At 36.6% G+C, this 6,913-nt stretch overlaps 1 long non-coding RNA gene across 1 annotated transcript; it reads left to right on the top strand.

Moving 5' to 3' along the window:
* Positions 1-3,398: 3,398 nt before the first annotated feature.
* Positions 3,399-6,129, top strand: LOC120273004. Its single transcript, XR_005540485.1, has 3 exons — positions 3,399-3,473; positions 5,855-5,916; positions 6,079-6,129. It is a non-coding gene; the product is annotated as an uncharacterized LOC120273004 (long non-coding RNA).
* The last annotated feature ends 784 nt before the right edge of the window (positions 6,130-6,913 follow it).

Genomic DNA, 6,913 nt, shown 5'->3' with positions numbered 1-6,913 from the left:
TAGAGAGACCAATGTGATCGAGCATTAGCCAGTCTATCCAATGGATACCTCATCGTACCTCCTCACCTCTTGTGTGCATGTACCGCAAATGCACATGTGTAGAACTAATAAAGTACCCAATAGGTCGGGTAGTCGAATCCATAACGAACAAAAATATTAGTAATGATTACTTCTAAGTTATCTAGTCAGAATCAAGAATATGATAAAATGAACTTAATTACGAGAAATATAAATGTCACAAGAAAATAAGAAAGAGTAAAAATGAGGGAAGTCTAAATCAATGAAAGGGAAGTACCTGGGCAATGCTCCCCTAGGATTTAACATTAAGCGCAAGATTCATAAGTATTTCTAAACGGAGTTAATAAAGTTGAGAAAATCCAAGAATAATTGGTCCTTGTATCCAGATCACTGATATTAGTCCCCTACAAGGTCCCGCTGGAGAAATCGCTTAATCTTAACATCCCACACCACATATGACGGCAATAGACTATGGGGACTCCTAAGAGTATATTCGATTGCTAAGGATAGACCTAACTCTGAAAGGTCCCTAACCCCTTACAAGGTCCAGATTGAGAAATCTCTCAATCATAACACCTCACACAAAATATGGTGGTATAATGGCTAGGGAATAGGGAGATAGAATGTACTAATTGGAGGGGAAAGGGGATACTCCACTATCTCATGACTCACCCTCTCAACCGTCTTTAACCTTGAGGTTCTAGCCTTAATGGAGACCTCTCTCTCACCAAGGCAAACAAATCATACATACCAATTAACCATAAGATCAACAAGGTAAGAAAGTAATAAGAAAGCAAGATTAAAATGAAATTAAACTTGGATTTAATAGAAAATACAAAGTAATGCAATACAAAGAATAAAATCCTAGGATTCACATGTTGGTGGTACTTGGTCTTCTTTATTTGTTTGTTACTTTGTTATCTTAGTTGTTTTAGTTGTTTTCTCATTTTCTTTGATATGGGGCTTCTTGCCGAGCATTTGGTGATGTTCTGAGAGTTGTTTGGAGTGCATGGGCTGTGAACAGACCGTACAAAGCTTGTATAGGTTGTGCATAGGTTGCACAGCTCCCAAGGTGGGAGCTGTATGGCCCCCTGTGCGCCCACACGGGGGGCCGCACATCCCAGGCAGAGGAGTGAATGGCCTAGTGTGCGGGCCGCACACCAGCCCGTACACCTTTCTGCCTACGGTGTGCGGCCGCACACGAGGCCGCACACGCATAGTTTTAGGGATTTTATACCTGTTTGAGCTCATTTTTCACAACTTTCTTCTCTTAAAAGCCTCCCATTGTTTCCTTCTCTCTTCCTCTACCATTCTTTGAGGTTTAAGGGTTGATTTTGGAGGGGATTCTTGGGCTTGTTCTTTGATCAAGAAGTATGATCATCTCTTGACTCAAGGTGAGCTTCCATCCTTTCTTGTTACTTCTTTATTCTTTGGATGAGTATAGTTAGGGTTTGGTTGTGGACTCAAGTGGGAGCTTAATTCTTGTTTCCTTTTCTTCTTCTTTGATAATAAAGCTTGGGAGCAGTATTTGTGTTGATTTGTATGACATTGATATGGAGGAATCCTTGAACCATCTTCTCCCTTAATTTTGGATTTACTGTAGCACCAAACCGAGTTAGGTTTTCCTTGCTTTCTTTGTTTGTTTTAAGGGTTGTGAGAGATCTATTCTTGCTTGATCTTCTAGTTAGAGAGTTTAGAAAACCTAGAAACAATCATTTTCCCATTTTGAGCATTTTTTCATTTATTTCAAATGAAAAAGTTGTTGATGATGTTTTGTTAATGTTTTGGTTTGTTAAATTACTTCTAAGAGGTGACACTCCAAGTAATAAGAAAGTGCCGGTGGAGAAGTAACACTGGAGCTTTCTAGCTCGCCAAGTTTGAGAGTGGGATTTACTAATTATGGACTATAAATCATGCATGTTTTTCTAATATTCAAGTTTCTTGCCTTTGAATGATAAACTCCTTATTGCTAAATCTCTTTAAAGGTTTTACATGGAGTTTAGAAATCATGATGATTTATGATTTAGCTTATTTCATGAATACTTGTAAAGTATACACACTAGTTGTGGTTTGGAAACCCCGTGTTTTGAAATATATGTTTCAAAGTGTGCATTTTTAAGAGATTTGACGTTCTTGTTATGATGACCAAAAAGGCATGTATAAACCAAGTTGAATTTCATTGTGATGATGCTATATTTGAAGTATATTTTTAAAGGATATTCTTGCATGATGTTCTTGATGAAAATGGCTTCAGTGAAATGCTATAATCACATTATTCACTCTTGGAGTGAGAATTGCAATTATGAACACTTGTGATATCTCGATGAGAATGATGCTAACATGTTGAGCCTACGGGCTATACTGTTATTTAAATTTTTGATGGTGACATGGGAGCCGAGTTCCAGTACTTACTACAGTAAGACGTGGATGGTTTTCCACAGGCTGACATAGTTGAGGTGGTGTGGAAAACTGTCAAACCGGTTATGCCATTTCAGGTGGGAGCGTATGTTGTACCTTGTCCTGATTTAGACCTCGGGCCTATTTAGATTTTTATGCTTGCATTAGGGGTAAAATGGTCATTTAGTAGTAGTGGCATTTTTGCATGTTTGCATAGTAGCTTTTATGTGAAAAATCAAGGGCAATTCCGTCATTTGGATCCATTTTATATGATTTTTCTATTAAGAGGGCAATTAGGTCATTTCCTATATATATATATATATATATAAAAAAAAAGATGATGAATGAATGAGAAAAGCCTGGAACTTTCTTTTCCTTCTTGCTTCCTTGCTTCTTGTTCTTCTTGTTCGGCCGAGCATAAACCTAGAAAAAAAAAAAAAATCTTTCCGGCGAGAATTTCCGGCGAACTTCAATACCAAACTTATTCCTCTCTCACTCCCGAATCTGGTAAGCCTAAGATTCAATGTTTTTGTTTTGTATTTCTTCCGTATTTCCTTGTTTTTAGAATTGTATAAAAACTTTGATTTCTTCATGGATATGATGATTCATAGGCTTAAATTGAAGCCAATGATTTATAATGCATGTATGAGAATGTTGTAGAAGAAAATTTTTGATTTAGAGTTGTAATTTGGGAGAAAACCATAGTATAAGGTTCGGGTTTACTGTAGCAATTCCGAAGTTACTGTAGCACCAAAAATTTTGAGTCTTTTCTGGTATTTATTTGGTTCACATTGAAGCTCTTCTTACCCTGAACTCATTGGAACTAGTTTTACTCCATTCTGAGATCGTTTGGATCCAAAATGACGATGTTTTGCCCTAAAATCCTAATGTTTTGTATTAGACATGTATAATTGTATTTTTATACCTTTTCTTGTGATTATCATTATTATGTTCATTAGAATTTGGATTCCCTGCTTGTATCTAGGTGGCGAAGCATCCTCCAAGTGGAAGGAAACCACCAATCAGTGTGCGCGTCTCTACGCGAGGCAACATGTTCTGTGAGTGGGTTATGTTGAGTGCACAATTGTAATTTAGTATCGGAAATATTTTATTTGTTTTTTCTGAAATGATTTCCATGGCTTTATCATGTTTTCAAATCACTAGCTGTAGGAGAAAAGAAAGTGTAGATGACCACTAGAGACTATGGTTAATTTAAAATGACTTGTGGTTTAGTCTCTGAAAAATCATGAGAAAGCTTGTTAATGTTGTACTTGCGTTAGTTGAGATTGAACTTGAGGATATACATGCTTGGTGGATGAATGGAAATTGCTGATTATTACAACAAGTTCATGGAGCTTATGGGTTATAAGTAAAATTGATTATGTATGTTCAATGGATAATTTAATCTCCCTAATGATGCATAATTTCTGAAGTTTTGAGGCATGATGTGATAAACATGGTACATGGAACCTGATGAAGTCTTGAATGCTAAGGTATATGACTACACTAGTATATTGGAATTGGAATAACTTGTGGAACCTTATATATGATTTTGGCTAGTCAGTGAGATTTATGCTAATATATTCTTTGTAATATCTGAGAACCATGGGTGACATAATTACACTTATGTTGTAGGATTCTCACAAATTGATGAGGTTTGTTCTTGTGAGCATAGTGTAGGGTGCTTAATTGTAGTTTGATCATATCGGGATATACATATGTATATATATATATATATCGGGTGGATGCCAATGATTATGATTATTATTCTAAATGGAATTTATTTAGAAGGTTGATGATGAATAGCTTGAGCTATATATGTGACAAGTGTTGAATTGCAAAAGACCGAATATTCCCTCGTGAATTTTTTTAATAATAGTTTGATTTAATACATCCTTAGAGGAGATAGTCAACTTGTGAGTATTTTGACAATGAAATTATTATAGATGAAGTAAATATTAATGTTGAGGTAATGGCACTATGATAAGGATCTAAGACATTGTTGAGTATAAGAGAGGCTCGAATAGTAAAGGCTTGTGAAAGTAAATACCTGATGATGTGTAAAGTAGGATTTAATCAATGTATCTTGGTAGGTGTAAATATATGTGATGAGATGAACATATTTTCATGACTTGTAAAAGTATTTAGAGGTTGTGATAGACTAGACCTTGGGGATTAATCTTGTATTTGGAGGAAAAACTTAGTGAGTCAAGAAAGAGAAAGCTAGAATGATCCTAAGTAACTTGAGGTTTAACTAGAACAAAAAGCTATGCTTGTTTTGATGACTTTTTATTGTATTTCAAAACTTAATGTTTCTTTTCTACACTGTTGGCATCAACTTTTAGAAATGGTTTGTAAAACCTTTCACTTGTATAAGCATGCTTTTGATATTTATGGTTATGAAAACAAAAGGGTTTTTAATTCTGAATGGCATGTTCTTCTAGATTGTGGATATTATAATGCGTTTAATATTGGCTGGTTTTATTGTCTAAAGCAATGCTTCAGAGCTTCACATATTATTGTTTTATTCTTGACATTTGGACAGAAATGTTTTTGAATGTATTGGCACATCGGGATTGGAATACTTTTTGAAAGTTTACATGCATTGCTATGCTTTGGCTTTGGATTTGTGGAAATAATGTTTATTCCCGATATGTGAATGCTTGTCCTGGATAAGGACCCTGTGACATGAGTGATTCAGATTGTATTATTGCTACAGCTTTATGTTGGTTTGGATGGTGACGGCGGGCTAAGGCCCGACTACTGCAGTAGTGGGTCCCCACGGGCCAGCCTTTAGAGGTGGCGTGGTGGACCTGAGTGTTGATTTGTCCAGATCAGGTGGGAGCGTAGAGCCCTGATTGGATGAGACATCGGGATCCCGGGGTCACCACACGGGACCGGTGGGCCAACGTCAAGGGTGCGAAGACCTTGACGGCTCTCAACTTAGTCGCGACGGTGGCTAAAGTTAGAGAGAGTGTTTTTAGGCCATTGTTTATTTGATCGAGACGAAATTTCAATATTTGAGGAAAATTCTATTTTCTTGCAATTGGTATATTCGAAGTGTGATCTTTCACATAGCATGTTTGATATCTTAATGCTTTTCGAACATATATCATGCAGAATTGAGGATTTGTGATTATCGAGGATTTTATTTATTTAAGTTGGGTTTTCTACTCATTTTGGGAAATTATATCGAAGCATTTGTTTTATACGTGTTGATGTTTTGTCTATACTCGTGAGAATGTATGTTTTGGTTTCTAAATACCAAGGTTTCATATCCTGTATTTTCATTGTGTTGCAAATGTGAACGTTCCTGTTCATTTATGTTATTGTAGAATGTGTTTATTGGAATTTCATCGATTTGTTTTGATATTATGTTAGATTTGTACTAACCCATTCACTGAGTGACTATGGTTACTCACCCCCTCCTCCCTTCCAGGTTTTAGTGGTTTTGGTCGTCATAGCGAGGCGAAGTGTTTGGCAATTTGTATCCCAAGTCAGGTTGTTTATTTACTGTTAATCAGATTGCATTGTATGATTGCAGTGGATCCACTGGTGTTCTTAACTCTGTAACTGTGATTTGTATATCTTTCAGTTTACGGTTGACTCTTCGAGTGAAAGTTTTGCTTTTGGTACTTTTATTATTGTGGTGTTGTTTAGCAGGAGTTTGTGAGCCTTGCGATGACTCGAGGGTTGAGTGGTGTGTGTCCCTCCTCGGGATCGTCGTGGCGGTTGTCACATGGCGGGCCCGCGGGTCGGGACGTGACAACGTAGACCCCTGACTTGGATATAGTTGGGTTATTCGGTGTCACCACAAGGACTTCCCAATGACCAATGACAAGATATGCACATCTTAGTGGCTCCAGACCTAACTGAGGTCACAATTAGAGATGGAGGGTTTTTGAGGCCATTTTGGATACTATTGATTATCTTGATTTGTTGATTTATTTATTTTTAAGCATTTTGACATAAGAAGCTATTGAAAAGAATGTGTGAAAATTGGATTCCGGAATTATATGGATTTCTTGATGATTTCCAAGGGATTTTATTTTGCATTTCATTGAGAAAGCTTATATTCTTATGTTATAATTGTTATTTAAAGCATCTTTATTCTTATTAAGAATTGAAACATTTTTATGGTATCTTACTTTCATTTGATCATGCTTGAGTTATAGTCCCATGTTTAACCCATAATTGAGTAACATAGTTACTCACCCCCTCTTTCTTCCTCCCAGGTGATAGCACAGCGTAAGGGTGAAGGCGTGAAGTGCTTGGCAAGAGTTGTGTTTGTATTTCCCCTTTTGAGTTATGTATGTTGCTTTATATCCTTGGCATGTATCATGAGAGGTCCACTATGTATTGTTGAACCTTATTATGTCCTTCCTTTTTGGAATACTTTTTGTATGTCAGTCTGGTCCATGTTATGTATGAGAGGTATACTCTATGTGTTGGGCTTGTTGTTGTCGTTATCATTATGATATGGTGGTTACTTATATTT

Source organism: Dioscorea cayenensis, chromosome 12 (assembly GCF_009730915.1).
Source record: "Dioscorea cayenensis subsp. rotundata cultivar TDr96_F1 chromosome 12, TDr96_F1_v2_PseudoChromosome.rev07_lg8_w22 25.fasta, whole genome shotgun sequence".
NCBI lineage: Eukaryota > Viridiplantae > Streptophyta > Magnoliopsida > Dioscoreales > Dioscoreaceae > Dioscorea > Dioscorea cayenensis.
This window is presented reverse-complemented; position numbering and strand designations above follow the sequence as displayed.